Raw genomic sequence first — 20,817 nt, 5'->3', positions numbered from 1 at the left:
AGTCTGAACAGCAGGGGTTGGGGTGGTGTGAGGAGGGACTTGACGCTGGTCACTGTCCCTGTACTACAGGCCAGCTGATTTACATATGCTTCTCCGCAAAACATACCTAACCGTTCAAAATGTCACTGAATACTGAAAAACGGATGGGGAGGTATTCAGTTCAAAATGTAGGTCCCTTACTAATGGATCCTGTGGGATATTTCAGTTTCGCCTGAAAATAAGAACATGACTGTTTTAATATTTCTGTAATAATTGTGTCAATAACAAAAACTTTTCTGTTTTTAAATTCTGTGTCCTAGAAGTATAAATGGACGACAGAGACAAGGTCCAAATATTTTCGTCCTCGACATTAGACGTAGGCGAATAGTCAATTTTCTGTATGTTGCCTCGGTAGATACATAACGCTACAAAACAAATTCCGTGGCTTGAGTCCGCAAGCGAACTATACCGACCGAGCGACCGCCGCTTGTCGGCGAAGTTAGTGCTAACTTTAGCGAATAGAGGGTGTCGCGTGATCAGCGCAACGAATCCCCACGGCCGTTAATTTCGGATCTCTGGACCGGAACCGCTACTTTTCCATTCAATTTGCTCCTCAATTACCCTCACGAGGCTAAGTGAACCCAGTTCCAGACCCACTAGTTCTCAGAAAATCTGGTAACTCCGGAAATCGAAACCCGGACCTCTAGATCTGTAGCCAGGAACTCTGACCACTAGACCACAGAGGCAGTCACATGATACTACATCAAATCCAAAATTTATGTAGCGTCAAATGTAGAGTGGTAGTTAGTAGATAGGAAATATATATACCCTGAAATATTCCCGGAAGGACTGAGAAGAATCACGCAAACTTCAGCCGAGATGTGCTGTTCCTTGTGGGGTTCGAACAAGATGTTTCCCCAATGCAAGAGTTATCGCTTCACTATCTCACTTGTGAGGGAAATAATTATTTATTTTTTCAGCAACTTACTTTTCATATGCAGAACGTTAATTCTATGGAGCAAGGTCTTGAAAAACTGATAGTCGCTCAGCTACTCAAAAGATTTCCTGCATTTAATGAAATTTGAATATTTAGTGGCATGTTCAAAGCAGTTCTTTATTGAATTCTGCTCTGAGCCACGTGAATCCAGTTCACGACATCACAACCTGCTTCTTTAAGAACCAGTTTAATATTATCCTCTCGTCTATGCTTAGGTCTCGAAGTGATATCCCTTCAGGTTTTCCGATAAAAATATTATATGCATTTCTCTCCCGTCCCATAATGTGTATAACCACCCATCCAATTCTTTTTTTGGACACGAAAACGAAATATGGAGACACTGCAACGCATTGTACATGGTACAACTCTACAGTGTCTAACTCCTTGCAAGCCTCATCGCTAAATTTCACAAAACTGGGCATAAAAATATTCTACAAGCTTTGTAATTGCGAGAAAACATACGCTGTACTGTACTGGAACAAAATACGCGAGCTGGGGAACATCAATACGTAATAGAGCAAAACAAAAATGTTATCAGAACACTATAATCTTTTTTTTAAGCCTCTCAGTTATACATTTCACATTATTTCAAAATATATGGGTCGAATACAGCGTTAAGAAGCTATAAAAATTAATATTCCTTTCGTAAAATGTTATAGTGGCTTCACAAATGCGTACATGGACTCTGACCATAAAGCAGAGCTCGATGGAGTGAGGACTGAAAATGATATGCGATTGAATCCTGTGATATTTCCGTACAAGCAGGTTAGCTCAATTACACACAATAGATCTGGGGATGCACGCTGGGAAGCCGCTTCACAGGTCGTGAACAGAATACCTTCATATTTTGTACTAGAAATTCGTGACAAAGTCTCTACCAGAGCAGCATAAATAAAATACGTGTTCTGACAATGGTAAACGCATTTATACTGTAGCATATCTGCTGAAAACCAGAATTGTGAAGACAGCAGAGACAGCCGTTGCTAGAGAATGGCTCTATAAACACGCCCGTTGCTAGCCAACGGCTCAGTAACGATCACGTGGTCAGCCAACAGACACGAACTCAGAGAGAAGATGAGAATCGAATAACAGACAAAAGCTCTACTCATCCCATCTTTATCTACAGCAGACGTAGTAGGCCTTACATGCGTAGTTCCAGTGGTAACAGAAGTGAGTATCAGGTGTTCTGTATGAGGTCCGCAAAGGGAAACAAAAGAAACAGATCACGTTTGTATATAAAGGCTAGTCTCATGAACGGCCTAAGACGTGACACTTCCCAACAATAAATTTTTATGCATAATCCATAAAATCTAACTCCTTCAGCCCATGTCATCATTTTAAATGAGTTAAATGAAAGGTTAAAAATGTACTGGTTTCGTTAGTGCGTTTGTTTCCTACTCACCAAGGAAAACTGTCCAGCTACCTGACCGATTTCAATAAAATTCGATATAGCAGACAAACCAGGCATTTGGTAACATTTTAATTTTGGTTTAGTTTGGATCGTTCTGAGGACCGTTACACCATAAGGGATCCACTGAGAGTGTCTTTCGATTTCTCTGGAAGAACATTGACTGAGGGTGTTGAGAACAAGCCCAGAAGAATCTTATAAGTGAAGAGAGAGGAAGCAATAAGACGATAGATGTACACTGCGTACTGTGAATCCTCAAACTGTCTACCCTTAACTAAATACACGGTTACTATAAATGATTTATTCGTTTTTAAAACGGCATATTTTCCAAAGTAATACATATACAAATATGATTGATATATAAAAAGAACCATAACCTCATTAAGTTTGTATTATATATACCAGTTGGCAGCATGACTTCAGTGCCTTTACAAAATGGTGACAAAGCAAGATAAGAGTTTTTGTTTGCTGGAATATTGGAGAGGTTCGTCTGTTATAGCAGTGCAACGCGCATTCAGGAGAGAGTATGGAAAGAACGGCCATGTAAACAAAGCATTTTGCGGTGGTATCGGCAATTTAAGGACACTGCCAAGAACAGTTGTGGAGCTGAGGGAACGCATCGATGCTGCAGTGATGAACATTGACAGGCTGATGCTACAAAATGTGTGTAACGAGCTCGACTACCGCCTGGACGTGTGTCGTGTGACCCAAGGGGCACACATAGAACATTTGTAGAATATGAAGAAAACGTGGTGAGTTTATGGTTCTTTCTATATGTCAATCATGTTTGTATGTATAATGCTTTGGAAAATATAGCGTTATAAAAACGAATGAATCATTTATAGTTCCTGTATTATTGCGATAACATTAAGGCGAATACGTTAGCTGGGATATGAAGCATGCACGGGAGCAAAATATAATTTTGGTAGTAAAACATGAAGGGTAGAATCAGTTGGAATATCTAGACGTAGATGCAATCATAATACAGCAATCCCTCGTTATAACAGACCCGGATATAAAGGGTTTTGGATATAGCGGACAAAATTTGGCAGTGTACAACTATTAATTATTAGAGAAGCTGAGGTACTAAGAAAACTTTTTAGTTATAAAACTACATAAAAAAATACACGTATATAAAAACCTTTATGTAATCGCATTGTGTTTCTGTGTTAATTGCATGTATTGGCTATGTACCCCGTGGTGTTCTTCCGTGAATACCCCTCGCTCTGTTATAGCGGACATGGGCGATAATGGGCGCCTTGTCCTCTTATTACTCCGTTATAACGACGGTTCACTATATTACAAGAAAATCAGGGAATAATCTACTTTACTTCCAATACGTATTGGGAATTGATACATGCACCGCATATAGAACACCATGTCCAACGTGTTATTTTATTGCTGTGTGTGTATTCGTTGCCATGAGAACGTGTTTACCGCACCGTTGCGTAGTAACGGCTGTCCCTTCTGGTTCCACTCTTTCGGCTTTCAGGCATTAGTGGGACACAGCCAAGTGATCTCCTAAGCCTCTTTTCATTTTTTAAAAAATAAGGAAAGTAGCTGAAACTGGAACCAAAGTAAGCGCGGGGCGATGATGTTCGTTGAAGTCATCTGCCTCAGGATAGGAAATAAAAACAGTTCTTGTGAACACGGTAATAAAACTTAGGGCTTTGTGAAAGGCGAATACATTCTTGATTAGCTGAAAGATTGTAAGTTTCTCAAGAAGGACTCTGCCATCTAGATAGCTGGTTGGAAAATAAAAACTTAACAATGAACCCAACAATAAGACAGGACAGGCAGCAAAGAATATATTCAATATTCCCTATTTCCGCAGTAACGAGCAGAAGAATATAAATTAGCGGATTCAAGAAATGCGCGGCAGCGAACTATGCTTCTGCAAAAACAAAACTACAGCTACTAGACGGGATGAATATATTGTGTAGTAAATTACAGAAAGAAGATGTACTCTAACCACAACACCTGCCAATAAATTAGACTCAAACGACCAACAAAGTACACTTCTTTATGGCTGATGCTGTACAGAGGACTCACAGGTGCACTGCAGGCTTGGACACTCTGTGAGCAGTTTATTGGAAGGCAGGAATGTTGTCAAATTAAAGTTCCCGAGCTAGAAATAACAAGAATGTATGCTGCTGCTGTGTTTCCATATATTTTTACACTATTTTCCTTCCACTTTCAGCATTAAGAAAAAGTTAGTATAATTTTCGATGGTTACTGAAAGGAACTGAGAAAAGAGAGACCGTAATGTGGTTTAAAAACATTTGATCAAAGCGTGTTATCTTGTCTTTATGTATGAAATTTATTTGCATAATTTCAGTCCTTTAACCATTATTCATTCCGTGATTATTTTGCGATATATAGATCCGTTACTATGAGGCTACCGCGAGACAGGCGTCTGTACAATGGACACTGCCAGGCAACGACCCTTCAAACAACAGAGGAAAGGTGTCTTCTGTGCAGTCAGTACCGAGATATTATAAGCAGGGCATCTTGAACAATGAGTTAATTGTGAGACAGTCTCCAGCCGGTAAGAACGTGACCACGGAAGCAGAGGAAATTATTAAAGCCGTCACCAGGCAACGACTGGTGAAGATACAGCAGACTGATAAGATTTAGTGTTTGCTCTTCTGAATCGCAGAGCGTATGAATTAGAGATAACGCTATAATTATACGTAGTTACGTCCTGTAAGAGTTCCATAAATCCAATTACCAATCCGAAACCTTTCTATTGCTATGATAATTTATCTGTTCATTACCCCTGTTACTTATTCGCATAGAAGACATCAAGTGGAATATTTTGGGCAACAAAAGTAAGTAATAAGCGCCATCTTCTGTTGTGACTTGATTCAAAAATAGTCTAAAAGAAAAAAATAACAGCTAGCTTACCATTTGATGGCTTGTCCTGATTTCCTCGATCAGGTTAAATGTCGTTGTAAGGACAATACATGTCCAGGTTCTTCAAATTCGTCGTTCAGGACTTCTTTCACTATGTTCCGAGGCATGACTCCAGAAATCCTCCTGCCCACTCACTAAGGACAAAAGAAGACAAACAAATGACTGATGAGCTTTTAGCATAAATCCAAACGTATTATCACGTGTAAAAGGGGGGGGGTACGCGTGACGAAAATAACTGGGTCTAGATCGGATGATTGGATTTACTGGCACTTCGGTTACAAGTGCTCTTAATCACATCCAATTATAACGCTATCACTGTTCTACACATTTTCATTTCACCGTTACACACGCACTAGGATTCTCCGTATTCACTAGTCTTCTCTTGGCAACGGATTTCAACACAGAACCAAGCACTTCAAATCACTATGAAATCATCGCGACGACCTCTATCCGCTAAAGTTGGCACTAACTTCGCCGACAAGCGGCGGTAGCTAGATCGATATAGTTCGCTTGCGGACTACAGGCCACGGAGTTTACTACAATCATTATGGTTAAGTTCATAAATGAAAATTTATTCCAATTCAGAAAACACTGAGTTTCACCATATAGCTCTTCAGACCTTCCCAAATATTAATAATAAAGTTAAGAATGTTAATTTGACGATTTTAATTGGTTGGGCAGGAACCTTACATGTTTGTTCTTCCAGAACTTTACCGAAAATAATACACGGTACTAAAGAATTTAAGATAAAAATTTTCTGCTTATTCCTCTCTCATTCATTCATCAGTAATCTGTCAAGACGACAGGTCCACAGTCTCTTCAAAACAGTTCCTCCACTTGATGCGATCTAGAGCTTTCTCCTTCAAATGAAACATCTCGCATACATGGTATCTCTGGTTTTGGAAAGAGACTATCCAGGAAAAGTGATAATGTGGTAGTTTTTCCATTTGCTTTCCACATCGCAGTACAACAGCCGTTCAAACCACTCTGGTCACGCCTGTTGCTATACGAACTTGAACCATCTCGAGCATCATTTGCTCTGTGCTTCAAGTCGCTGCTGATGACGCTGCTTCCGGCATCAGTTTTTGGTGTCTCTCTTCGTCTGATGCCTAACCTTTGACCTGTCCAGCAAGGGAGGCCCTGCCAGTAGCTACGCTACCGCTGGCATAGCGTCCTTGGCATACTCAAACCCCCTCACCACGATAAGGTGGAGCCACCAACGAGGGGGATTCCTCTCTCAATAAGTCAGAATTCTCTGCTAGAATATTACACTGTGTCCCATAAATTCCACACCTGATGATGGCAGCCAGTTGGGCCGAAACATGTAGGGTTCGAACAGCACGAAGAGACAAATGCTTTTGAAATGTCAATTTTATGCACACGGACGGTGAGAATTGCCAGTGATAATTTACGAGTCTCTGCCACTGTGAGTAGGTCCGTATTAGGTTCGTTCATTATTTATCGACGCTTCACCAACGACATTGCTTGTTTAGGTTAGTTAGCAGTGCTCACTTCTACTGTTTTGATAGTTACTGATCTCTGGCGTATGCGTTTACGCCCTGGGGGGGGGAGCATGGGCTGCGTGAGCGCTGAGGTAAGTGAATGAGTTCCTGATCATGATGCCTACAAATAGACGTGATTTTCTTCAGTCTCTAAAGAAGGACACCGTAACAGTACACAGGGCACATGTCCCCCCACATCATCATCTCATTTTTTATCATCTTCCATCTCATTCTATATCATAAATCGGTATCATCTTGGTGAAGTGTCTCCTGCTCTGCTCGGAGCTCAACTGTCCTTGGTCCATTGGCGGATACGAACTCTTCTGCTCTTCAAATCCAAATCCAAGTCACATTACGACTGCTGGTCTCCCCAAGTCCAAGTCCAAGTCACATTGCGACTGACAGTCCGTCAGTCTGTCTGTCTTGGTGTCGAGCCCCGACTGGGGCTCATGACCAGATTTTTTATCTTTTTTTTTTTCTTATATGAAAGTTACTGTCCTGCTCATTTGGGGCGCCCTCTCTGACGAGAGGTCGGGTCTGTCATTTGTCAGTCATAGTCCGTATTAGTATGTATTGTCAGTATTTATATGTATTTACATTTTTAATCTCATTTCCAATTTCTATGTAAAATATATACAAGGCCTCTGTCAATCAAGGCTCGGTCACTTGAACGGTCGTATGCCTGACCGACTACAGGTCTCTTTCCAGATACTAACTGTTATATCTTGCACTCGGACTGAATAGGGAATACCTTATCAAAGGGTTAATTTCGCCCGCTGTTACGCAACGAACAGTTCGTTGCTTGGATACTGCTATCTGTTGTATAGCAATGGATGTGTTCTTATTCCGGGAACGTTGGTCGTTGCCTAGGAAATGAACCCTGATCTCACTCAACCATTCCGGCTTTCTGGCGACACGTCACATTATTAAACACAAAGATCGGCTGTAGACTTAGACAATCAACGAACTGGCAAGCCAGTTAATCACTGGTTACTGGAAGTCGACAATCCTCCTTTCTAGTTCCCAATGATAAATCCTCTGGTCTCTTTCAATCCAGGATTAATTTTGAAATAATCCATTATCCATTTGGTAGGATTCCTTGAACGAGTAATTTGTCCACCCTAAGGTCACTCTACCGGTTACAGAAATAATTATAATAATATATGTATAGATCATGTCCATACTGGGATTTGAACCCGTGTTCACGGCGGTTGGATTGCTGAAGACCGTATTGCATGGTACCTCGTGCAGTCACTGAAGGGTGCGCGGTGGCAGGCGCCGGCAGCAGACAGCGCAGCCTGTGGTCACAAGAAGAGACCACAGTTCCACTAGATTAGCAGTGCATTGCTTGTTCCAAGTGTTAACTTACTGCAGGGATGAGCAAACTATGGCCCGCATTAACATTTCATCCGAGTTTGCTGCGAAATTAAGTATTTCAATATTTTTTTATTTAAAAGTAAAGATATGGATAAAAAATAAAACAAAATTAATAAAATAATAATGTTTCGACAGAAATTCATTTTTTTGGAGTTCCCAGGATTAATTTTGTAATAATAAATCTTTATCCATTTGGTAGGATTCCTTGAACGAGCAATTTGTCCATCGTAAGGTCACTATACCGCTGACAGAAATAATTATAATAATATATGTATAGATCATGTCCATACTGGGATTTGAACCCGTGTTCACGGCGGTTGGATTGCTGAAGACCGTATTGCATGGTACCTGTAATGGGTTGTCTCCACCTTGCCGTGGTGGTGGGGCCTGAGTGACTCTGTGAACTGGAGAGCTATGCCGCCGGTAATTTAACTACTGATAGGGTCACCCATGCAGGAAAAATCAAAGGGTAGAGTCCAGACTAAGAGAGATACCCTGGTCCTCCAAGTTTGGGGGGTTGGGCATGAGGCTAACAACCTCATCCTATAAAAAGAATTTTGTTGAGAAATCTAACAACCAGCCCGGAGCAGTGGATACTGCTTGTGGATGAGGCAAAGGCTCACCCAGGGCTCTAGCGCCGAGTGGCAAGTAGGTACTACCTATTTTTTTACTGCTAGTGGGGTGGGACTAAGTGTCTTGTACTCCGGCCATTTCTGGCCTATTGTACCAGCCCCAGATGATAGGTGAGGGTGATTGTGGAGCAATTGGTGGAATGAAGATTTGTAGGGGAAACCGAAGTACTCGGTGAAAACCTGCCCCAGCGCCACTTTGTCCACAACCCACTTGACCAAACCCCGGATCGAACCCGGGCCTCCGCAGTGGGAAGCCAGCGACTAACCGCTTGAGCTATGGCGCGGCCTCTAGGTACGACCTATACTGGGCATATGGAAATCGAGCGAAACCGACTCCAGATCCTGTACATGTATTTACGGGTTATGTAACAACGCTTTCAGTAGCTCAAACTATAGGATCATATAATGCTAAGATGATTAGAAGGTAAGTGAAAGGAGGTTTTGTCAAAGAAAGTGACTGTGAAAGGTTCATCCCGGTATCGAAATAAAAGGACTGACGAAATCCACCAAAAACCTATCAACATAAGAGGTCCGGGCAGAGATATAAACCAGGAATCCCCAGAATACGAAGCAGGACACGACAAAATTACCCGACTGCGAGATTCAGATAAATTTAATATGAAACGTGTTTGAATACTTTGAAAACACTAATAGAAGTTTAGTACATAATGTTCGGATTAATTAATCCACGAAAATGCCACATTTGCTTACAATATTCATAATTAAATGAGCTTGCAGATTTTAAATTAAATTTCTGACAAGACCCTCAGGCTTGGGGTCACTTCTCATCAGAAGTATCCAGCCTCCGGGCTTAAACACGACTGTCTACCCCTGGGCTGCAACAAATGATTCGCTTTTCAAATGAAAGGAATTCGAGGTTCGATAACCGGGTAATGTGACCTCTCATTAGACCACGGTTAATTAAAAATAATGGCCTGTTAAATGTTTCTAAGAAACAGTGTTTCAAAGCTTCAATTGACTTTGCGGTTTGTGTTTCTCACTCCATGTGCATACACAGTTCCATTTTCTGGAAGTTCCTTAAAGCTGTGAGATTGCGTGTTTATAACTACAAGCTCGGGTCTTGCTGTTCGGAAGGCAAATATCTGAGTTTTGTGGTAAATACTCTTACGTAACAGCAACAAATGCGAACTGCATGTATGTAGAAATTATGAATAGATCAAATATGTGAAATCATCATCATGATCACCATCATCATCGGCAAAACAATCTTTTTTGAGCCATAGCCTTCCTTAGAATGTCCCGCCAGATTTCAACCGATTTTCACTTCTAATGAATTTCGCAAAAATAATTCCTTTTACGGAGCAAGGTTATCAGCCTTGTGTCCAGCGGCCCAGGTTCGATACCGGGTCTGGTCAAGTGGGATTTGTGGTGGACAAAGTGGCGCTGCGGCAGGTTTTCACCGAGTACTTCCGTTTCCCTTGCCAATTTTCATTCCACCAATTGCTCCACAAGCACCCTCACCTATCATCTGGGGCTGGTACAATTGACCAGAAGTGGCCGCAGTACAAGGGGCTTAGTCCCACCCCACCATCAATAAAAAAAAACCCAACCTGGAGGAAAGTTCCATGTATTTATGTCCGCCAGTGACAGGGTGATTCAGTTATTCCCTAGGCACCGGGTTCCCTTTTCGTCGTCTTCTACGACTCGCAGGAGGTATTCTCCCCAGCCTCCTCATGGAGAAATTATTGAAACATTTCCTACAATTAGGTGCGAGATATTATGATTCTCCGTGTCCTATTTAAAGTGTAAAATATTAACATATAAGCCTATAGAACTATAATTTTACTGATTATTTTGTAGGGGTTCCATTCCCTAAGCGAAGAACACGGATTGAGTATATCTGAGGCAGGAAAATTGGAAAAGTGGCAACTAACATAAGGCTAGGAAAGCTTCTGTATTTATAAAAAGCTGACTCCGAGAATGGAGCGATTGACTACAGGTTCAAGTGTGACGACATGGCACAAGGCTAGCAAGTGTCGCTAAAAGAGTTCACCGCTGATGGGAATCTCCTCGTGTCTTGTTCCCTTACTGTTTTGATTTCTTCTGGAGACAGATATCGGTATGCCCCTCAATGGCACCTACAAAATAACGGGTAATGCACGTCTAAAACGGTCATCAGAAGTTTCTGAAGCCATAAGAATTGTCATGAACAGTCATCATAAGTTTCTGAAGCCGTAAGAAATGTCATGAAGAAGTCATCAGAAATTTGTGAAGCCGTAAGAATTATCACGAACAGTCATCAGAAGTTTCTGAAGCCATAAGAATTGTCATGAACAGTCATCAGAAGTTTCTGAAGCCGTAAGAATTGTCATTAACACACATCAGAAGTTTCTGAAGCCATAAGAATTGTCATGATGATTACTATAACTGTTCTGGTTTTGTAATATCAGTTCTGGGGTCTCGTGGACTGGAAGAATAATTCCGTTTTTCACTATTTGTGCCCTAACGAGCTGTTTTGTGTCTCGCTTCGCGGCAGTTATTGGCACTAATATACAGCGACCCATTTAGTCTGATGAACTCAACAGTGTTTTATAAGACTGTACCACCTGGCTTTATCTAAACAGATGGGTCCTAATGAACAATAGGTTGTTCGCGATATCTTGTTTCATCAGCAGGCACGGGAGTGACCATGATCATGGTTTACCGGGAGGGAGCTGCTTTACTGTACAGGGATCACATGTCCAATTACCGCCACTACAATGTTCTCCTGCTAGAGGGGTTACAAGGGGTAGCTCATTGTGGTTTTCCACATCTTCGTCTCGTAATTCACTGAATTGCGTCATTTATTCCTGTTATCCTCACACAACCGTGGTCGGCCAACGTGACTGTCTGCAATTCGACTGCATGAACTGTTGACAGCTTAAGAATCATACAGCATATCTTACGTCAGCAATAAGGTCCAGATCCTGGCCGCTGTAAATCATTCTTCTTCCCAGCACTCATTACGATGACATGCACTATTTTCTCACTTAAATATTATAGTCGCGTGTTTGCTATGCAACGCGACAAGAAATTTGTACGGGTTTTCGGATTTTACGAAGACGTTTATTGGACAGTCACTCTTCACACTCGCAAATACAATTATTCTCAACTTATAACGTCAGACGTTCCCTCTTCACTATTACAATCACTTGCACCGCTGATCTCGGTGAAGTGTCTTCAGCTCAGCTCGGAGCTCAACTGTCCTTAGCTCTCGTCGGATAAGAACTCTGCTGGTCTCTTGCCGAATACCAACGGTTATATCTTGCACTCGGACTGAATAGTGAATACCTTGTCAAAGGGTTAATCTCGCCCGCTGCTACGCAACGAACACAGGAATACGTGTCTGCCTTAAAAATTCGTTTGTAACGGTGGAAACTCCACTGTTAGACTTCCATTTCCGGTGCAACGATTTCCTAGGCTTCGCTGCCTACGAATTGCTAGCCGTTGACTAGTGATGGACGTTTTATAGTCCGACTTTCAGGCAACACGTCACAATATTTTTAAAACTGGAGAAGATATGCTTAACATCATAGCGATACGGTCAGAATTCTTGGACTGTATTCGGAAATGCCTTTAGAATACTTAATGTACGACTGGTTATTGTCAATGATGTTCTCACGGGTTTCTTCCGCTTTATAGGGCAAATACGTAGTTAATACCATAAAGGAGGAGAATGCCACTTCCTCCCAACAAATGCTAAACTCGCCAGACCATAATACTAACATTTCCCTTTCAGCGTCACCTTCGCTGACAAATGGCTAAAGAAATGCGAAAATGAAAAGGAACAACGAAAAAAATGATTATTGCGTTTAATCCATCTACGAACCAAACGGTAGCATAGTTGGTTGAGGCACTATGCTAAAAGCCGGAAGGTCGCGGGTTGGATTCCCGATGAGGTCATTGGATCTTTCAATTGACCTATTCCTTCCAGCCGCACTATAGCCCTGGGGTCGAGTTAGTCTCTAACAGAAATGAGTACCAGGAATCTTCCTGGGAGTAACGGCTGCATTCGCCTAAGGCTTACTACCTTACCGACATTTGTGAGCCGACTGTCTGGAAAATGTGAGAACCTCGATGTCTCATAACCCTATGGGCCTCCACGGCCTGTTAAATGGATAGCATTTTTACGAACGAAGCTAGAACACAGGTAGAATGTGAAGGTGTTTAATTAAGAAAAACGCCATAAAGACGAATGTGAGAATGGAAGCACAACTCCAGCCTACTTAACCCTCGATGATAACATATCTCTTCAGCACATACCAGGTTCGAATCTCACTATAGCCACCAGTTTCAATGGGCTGAATTCTCCTGTCAGCTTCTTTCAGGCAAATGACAAATATTAAATTGAATTACGTCACTCACTACCGCTTCCTTCCACATCCCTTCCAGTTCACTCGCACAATCACCCCCTCTTATGACGGTAAGCAATCCCTACAAATGATACAGTTTATTTAAACCTCAACAGAGGAAAAAATATCTTAACATAATTTGTTTTCCTATGACATTTTCTGAATTTATGTAATGGCTCCTTTCAGCTGTATAAGTCACATGGGGTAAAGGAGAGGAGGGGTTGAATATTGAAATAATACCGAAGAAATCGGCCACGGCCTCTTTAAGAGGTATCTCAATATTTGTCTGGAGAAACTGAACAAAATAACGATAAATCTTAGACAAGATTGGTCTTGCCGAGAGTCGAATCCGCGATCTCTCGAACGTAAAGTGAAGAATTAACATACGGTCTTCCGTGAATGGACGAGACGTTACTGCATTTTGTATGTGTCGTTATTAACCTTCCTCGCTACAGGCCATGAACTGCGATAGGTTGTAGTAGGGCACGGCAAATATGACGCTAACGCAAACCGGTGCACAATTTAAGCACCAAATGCTTCATCCACTACGAAGGCAAGCGGAACAGCAAATGGACTTAGCCATCTCCCGACCTACTTCAATATTGGCTTGTGCACGTAACTTCCTAATGCCAAACAGGCTGCCGGTGACGGTATCCGAGCGGTGTAGGGCATGGACTGTCTTCGCTCGCTCGGAAGCCGGGATCGTGGGTTCGAATTCCACACAAGGCATGGATGTTTGATATGTGTATGCGTTTATTCTGTGTTTGTGTCGTCCTGTTTAGGTAGAGGNACCGAACAGGCTGCTCTAGAAGTAAGGCTCCAGACATATTCGGTAGGAGCTCAGCTCGAATTGGCTATCCGGTTATCCTGACAGGCTTTCGTGGTCGTTCTCAGCCCCTCCATGTGTCCGAAAGAGTGTTTCGATTAGGCCAAGGCCATTTCCTTCTAAGTCCTTTCCGATTTATCATTCATCAGTACTCACCAAATATATCTCGACACTGAAAATCGTCGTTAAATAACCTATGAGAAAATTACTTGGGAATATTCTTTAAATATTAACAAACGTATCCAAGGTAACAATTCGTCACTGATATATGAGAAATGAGCCGGTCACGGTAGCCGAGAGGTCTAAGGCATGCACTGTCTTCGCTCGCTCGGAAGCCGGGATCGTGGGTTCGAATCCCACTCAGGGCATGGATCTTTAGTTTGTGTGTATGTGTTTTTCTGTGTTTGTGTACAGGTAGAGGCCTTGCGACGAGCTGATCACCCGCCCAAGGAGTCCTACCGAATATGTAAGATCTAGAAAAACCGAAGTGAACGGAGAAGTTCATGGAGGTAGGCCTAGGCCCACTGGGGCTGTAGTGTCAAGGGGAAAAAAATATGAGAAATGATGGCCGAAAAAGAATTAACCTTTGTCAGTGATTAAAACATCCTACTGAAAGTCTATCCATCAGCAGGTAAAATGACCCACGTCCTAGCGTTCGTGGCTCGCCTTGAAACGCTCATTAAAATTATGAATAATTAATGGCATTGTGTACGCAGTTTTGTAATTAATTGACCCTGGAAAGTAAGGACGTGGCGCTCATAGGCTGAAAAATTGCAAATCGATAAGAACTTAAATTACAGCGCAAAATATTTTCGTGCCATAGGGACCGGACACGGTGTTCGGATTAATAACTGGATTTACTGGACTACAGTTTCACGGATCTACACTCTCTACATATCATCGTACTGCAGCACACATGAAATCTTCTAAGTCTCCATCAGTCGTTGTCTGGTAATGGTTCCAAACAACGGGGATTCTTCTGCTCTCGTGCTTACGTCATTGCCAGTTGGCTACCATTTAAAATCATGACACATGACGTCAAATATCGTGGAATCACTAGCCAGCTATATCTAGTCACTGGCTCTCCTGGTCGATCGCTCATTTAAATTGCTGCTGGTCCTCGCCAGCAGAGTCATTCCTGGCTTCAGTCTCCTCGAGATCCATGACCAAGATTTTTGTTCTCTCCTAGATATGTACGCGTTTCGAAATGGAGCCCCTGTTTCGACGAAGGAGGAATCTCCCATAACAGTTCAGGAACTTACCTTAGTGTAAATGCCTCATAAGGCCGGTCACGGTAGCCGAGCGGTCTAAGGCATCCACTGTCTTCGCTCGTTCGGAAGCCGAGATCGTGTGTTCGAATCCCACTCAGGGTATGGATGTTTGTGTGCGTTTTTCTGTGTTTGTCTACAGGTAGAGGCCTTGCGACGAGCTGATCACTCGCCCAAGGAGTCCTACCGAATGTGTAAGATCTAGAAGAACCGAAGTGAACGGAGAAGTTCATGGAGGTAGGCCTAGGCCCACTGGGGGCTGTAGTGCCAAGGGGGGAAAAAATGCCTCATAAATAATGAGACGTTAATACAAGGCGATTTGAAATTATGTCCATTACCTGTTCCTCTTAGACCGTCCTCCTAACTAGCAGAGTAACTAAGTCAACTGTAGGGGGTGGCAAAAATTCGTTGTTTTTACGGAATTCGAAAGCTCATTAACGTTTAGCTACTGGAACCTATCCTCAGCCAGTGTTCTGATATAATGGCTTCTAACAGACATTGACAGATATGTATTAGACATCAATAAGGTTTCTTAAATCGGCAAAGGGCGGCCCGCAAGAACTGTGTCTGCAGAGACCATATAAAGGAAAGCTGATATCTTAGGGTCTACAGAGGAATTCTAAATCACACTCTGCGTGTCAAGTGGCGCAGGGCTATGCTTGTCTCGGATCATTTGACCATAACAAGAAAAGTTCATTAATTTCAGGATTATTTTTAAATGGAACAAATTTTATCAGCTTGTTGTTGACCTATGCCACAGTAATTTTATTGAGTCCAAAGGGGAAGTTCAGGCTACTAGAGAGTTCTATTAGAGGGGTATAAGGTTCAACAAATACGGAAAAATCCACTAAATATGACCACATTAGATATCACATATGTGAATGATAGATATGGAATTCATATACAAAATCTAGTCTGAATACTGTCCGTTGTTGGCCGGTCACGGTAGCCGAGCGGTCTAAGCATGCACTGCTTTCGCTCGCTCGGAAGACGGGATCGTGTTTTCGAATCCCACTTAGGGCATGGATGTTCAATGTTTGTGTGTGTGTTTTTTTTTCTGTGTTTGTATTCAGGTAGAGCCCTTGCGACGTGCTGATCGCCCACACAAGGAGTCCTACCGAATGTTTAAGATGTAGTAAACCGAAGTGAAACGGTAGACCAAGGCCCAAATTGGGGCTGTAGCGCCAATGAAAAAAAAATGTCCGTTCTCTCTGTAATTATAACGTCCAGAGATGGGTTTCAGTGTACCCAACAGACACATTCAGAACGTCGGAATGGGGCATATTATCTGAACTCAGGGACCCATTTATTGTGCTCAGATGGTTTTAGAGACGTATTTTATCACGGAAATATTGCCTACAGAAGGAGTTCCGCACACCTCGAGACACAATCACCTGCATATCTCAGACTATTACAACCCGCTGTAACGATACAACTGGGAGGAGGAAGGCGCCCTATCGCTGGCAGTTTGCTGTAACAACTCTCACCACGACATTTCCCCAACAACCATAAAAAACAACATATGTTCGTGTATAACTATTAAAATATTAATGATCCATTTTTTTGTGCTAAGTACTGGTTTTGGACGATTTAGCACATTATTAAAAACATAAGCCGATTATCGCAAACCCGAAATGTTCAGTTTGTTTTTATCATGCACTTTCAGCTTTTTATAAGCCGCCAAGTACCGGAGGCTTATGGTATTTGGAGAACTAAAAAAATCACAAGTTAATATCCATTAAACCTATTACAACACGAATTTAAACATCCAGGTAAGCTTCTATGTAATCGTACGTAAGTATTCCCTACGTGACTACTCCATTTATCGCAAACATTAGCTCTTTTAGCGAGACTATTTTACCAATGATCTTCAAGCCATTTGTCTTCCCTTTATCTATATATTTTCTCTCCCCTCTGCCTTGTTTCAAGTCTAAACTGAGGTGTTCAGCAGTTTTATAAACAGATTTTGTGAGCCTCTGAATAATCAACGGTAAAGTTGCCATTGTGACTGAACAACAAGCACTTAGGGGATTTTGGAGTGTAAAACATTGCAGACCTCGACATTATATGGATATGAGTGGTCAGCTTCAGGCTCCGGCATATATTCCGCTGTGGGAATAACCTCTGATAAACTTTTCTTAGAACACTATATGTCCTCTACGACAAGTCTGCAATTGGTGACGAAATGAGAACACGTGCCTCAATCAGGAAAAATAGCGACCTTCAGAATAACCAAATAAGTTCCCAACTGACGTAATATTGTTAAAAGGATGTTCGCAATTCAGGAAGAGTTTTGAATAGAATCAAATAAATGAATAATTATGAGAAAACAGTAGTTCAATATACGAAGGACGGTCAGTTGTTTTGCATCAGGAAAGCATAACAAGTTCCGGGAAGAATGGCAGGCATCAATTTTATGTCGGATACTTTCACCTGTATAAAATGGTCACCAGAGATTATGAAAATAACACATTGACAAGTTACTCTGATATATATCTTCAGTGCATATTCTCACAGGCATATGCTAATTCTAATCAAGCAAGTCCTAATGTAAGACTAGTTCCCTGTAACGGAAACCGTCAAGCGATTCAAAAGAAGTCACTTTTTATATTATTGTCGCGTGTTGCTAGGCAATGCGACAAGAAATTTACGCGGGTTTCGGATTTGGCGAAGACGTTTATTGGACTACGCTTTTTAGCCTCGCACTTACAATTATTCTCGGCAGCGCCGTAGCTCAAGCGGTTAGTCGCTGGCTTCCCACCGCGGCGGCCCGGGTTCGATCCCGGCTCCGGTCAAGTGGGATTTGTAGTGGAAAAAGTGGCGCTGGGGCAGGTTTTCTCCGAGTACTTCGATTTTCCCTGCCAATCTTCATTCCACCAATTGCTCCACAATCACCCTCACCTATCATCTGGTGCTGGTACAATAGGACAGAAGTGGCCCCAGTACAATGGACTTAGTCCCGCCCCACTAGCAATAGAAAAAATATAATTATTCTCAACTTCTAACGTCAGACGTTCCCTCTTCACTATTACAACCACTTGCACCGCTGATCTCGGTGAAGTGTCTTCTGCTCAGCTCGGAACTCAACTGTCCTTAGCTCTCGCCGGATAAGAACTCTGCTGGTCTCATGCCGAAAACCAACGGCTATATCTTGCACTCGGACTGAATAGAAAACACCTTGTCGAAGGGTTAATTTCGCCCGCTGCTATGCAATCGTTGCTTCAAACAATTCGTTGTTTGGACATTGCTAGTTGTTGTATAGCAATTGATGCGTTCTGATTCCTAGCCATTGCCGCGGGAACGTTGCTCGTTGCCTAGGAAATCAACTCTGATCTCACTCAACCATTGCGACTTTCTGGCGGCACTCCGCATTATAAAATGCATGATTACGGAGACAACTTGGAAGAATTTCTTGACTGTCACAATTAAATCAATATTTTAATTAACAGATGTTTTTGTTACAAATTCTATGCGAACGATATATTCATGTAAAGAGCAGACGTACGTTAAAATGTTTAAAATGCTATATAGTAAAATACGTTGCGAATTGCGGATTACAACAGAAATTCACTAAATTTACAGACAGTCCATTCATGCAAAATTTATCATAAATTAGATATATAAATAATTTAACAATATAATACTTAAAATATTAAGGTTTCCTCTATTGTAAGCTTTAAGTTATTCTTCGTTGTATAATTTATTTCTAATTTAAATTAATAAAATACAAATTTATAATAATGTACAAAATAAATTACTGTATACTTCAGCCCCAGGCTCTTATCGAAAAACATCTGCTAACAATTTTTATTTGGTTCATCCTGGTCCACCACACTAGCGGAATTATAAAAGGTTAATCAACTCCATGCAGTGTGACTGATAAACTTGTTTTTTTCTTCCTCGCCTTCTTAATCTTTCATCCTTGACATATTTCGGTCTGGGAGGCCATCTTCAGAAGGATATATCAATACAGGCGAAAACTACTATTACAATGTGTTAGGTCAATATCAATACTTACTTATGGAGCTGAGCCCTTCTGGAGAAGCCGCCAATTCTGCAGCTACTCAAGAATTTCCCAGCATTTTATGGAACCTGAAGGTTCATTACTGTGTTCACAAGAGCCCTCCACTGGTCCCTATCCTGAGCCAGATCAATTCAATCCATACCATTCAATTCTGTCTAAGATCCACTTCAATATTGTCCGCCCACCTACGCCTTGGTCTTCCCAGTTGTTTCTATCCTTCTGGCTTTCCCACCAATATCCTATACGCATTCCTTTTCTCCCCCATTCGTGCTACATGCCCTGCCCACCTCATCCTCCTTGACTTGCTCACTCTAATTATACTTGGAGAAGAGTACAAGTTATGAAGCTCCTCGTTATGCAGTTTTCTCCAACCTCCTGTCACTTCATCTCTCTTCAGTCCAAATATTTCCCTCAACTCCCTGTTCTCAAACACAATGTCAATACATACACACAATGTTATCACAATGCAATGAGTACAAAATCTGATGCTTTAACAACTGCAGCGACGTTCATGAATACATTAAAATATTTATAAATTATTACAATTAGTCTCCTTAAAAGTGTGGTTTAAAAAGATTTTGTTAAAATTCTTGGAACCAATTTGGTTCGTGTCCTTTAAACTGCCTCTCTTTAAAGGAAGTTGAGTATCTACCAAATCTTGGTTCCGTTGTTTAATGAATAGGGCGCTTTAGTGTCGTCGTGTTCTTCAGCCCAGTCCATACCACTCCATCCTATCTAAGATCCATTTTAATATTAATCTATCACTTGCGTCTAGGTCTTCCTAGTGGTCTCTTCCTTTCTGGTTTTCCCAACAAAATCCTATACGCATTCCTCTTCTTCACCATGCGTGCTACATGCCCTTGTTATAAACCTAATTACTCTTACTATACCAATTCTTGTTAATATGAAATCACAAATTTCTGAGTACTGTACGATCTTAGCCGGTCACGGTAGCCGAACGGTCTAAGGCGATCACTGTCTTCGTTTGCTCGGAAGCCGGGATCATGGATTCGAATCCCAGTCAGGGCATGGATGTTTGTGTGCGTTTTTCTGTGTTTGTGTACAGGTAGAGGCCTTGCGACGAGCTGATCACCCGCCCAAGGAGTCCTACCATATGTCTAAGACCTAGAAGAACCGAAGTGAACGGAGAATTTCATGGAGGTAGGCCTAGGCCCACTGGGGCTGTAGTGCCAAGGAAAAAAAATTATCTTAATGAATGTCCACACAAAATGTGATGCGCTCCGCGGTAATGGTTACGTTTCAGCATTGAACGGAGAACAGTAAGTTTAGTATGTGCAGTTTTGAAACGACTTTTAACAAAATTTCGAAATTGTGATCGGAAATCTAAGATGCTTTAAGGCTTGTTCTAGTTAAAATGAGAAACCGAATATACAACATTTGAAATACCTGCATTCTAAACTGAAAGGTTTTTACTGGAGGAATAAAAGAAAGGAGGATCTTCAGGGCAGTCTCCCTAGTGATCAAGACCTCAAGGGGACGCGAAGATATAGTCAATATGAGAAAAAAGTATGGGCG

The 20,817-nt window shown here is 41.8% G+C and overlaps 1 long non-coding RNA gene across 1 annotated transcript in view; it reads right to left on the bottom strand.

Moving 5' to 3' along the window:
* Window positions 1–5,361: 5,361 nt before the first annotated feature.
* The window catches only part of LOC111865255, a 74,758-nt gene continuing 59,302 nt past the window's right edge, over window positions 5,362–20,817 (bottom strand). The window contains exon 3 of the long non-coding RNA XR_002842952.1: window positions 5,362–5,434. This is a non-coding gene — a long non-coding RNA (uncharacterized LOC111865255). The remainder of the gene's footprint in view (window positions 5,435–20,817) is intronic.

The sequence above is a fragment of the Cryptotermes secundus genome, unplaced genomic scaffold, assembly GCF_002891405.2.
Source record: "Cryptotermes secundus unplaced genomic scaffold, Csec_1.0 scaffold965, whole genome shotgun sequence".
NCBI classification, from domain to species: domain Eukaryota; kingdom Metazoa; phylum Arthropoda; class Insecta; order Blattodea; family Kalotermitidae; genus Cryptotermes; species Cryptotermes secundus.
The sequence above is the reverse complement of the archived record's forward strand: the minus strand, read 5'-3'. Positions and strand labels throughout refer to the sequence as shown.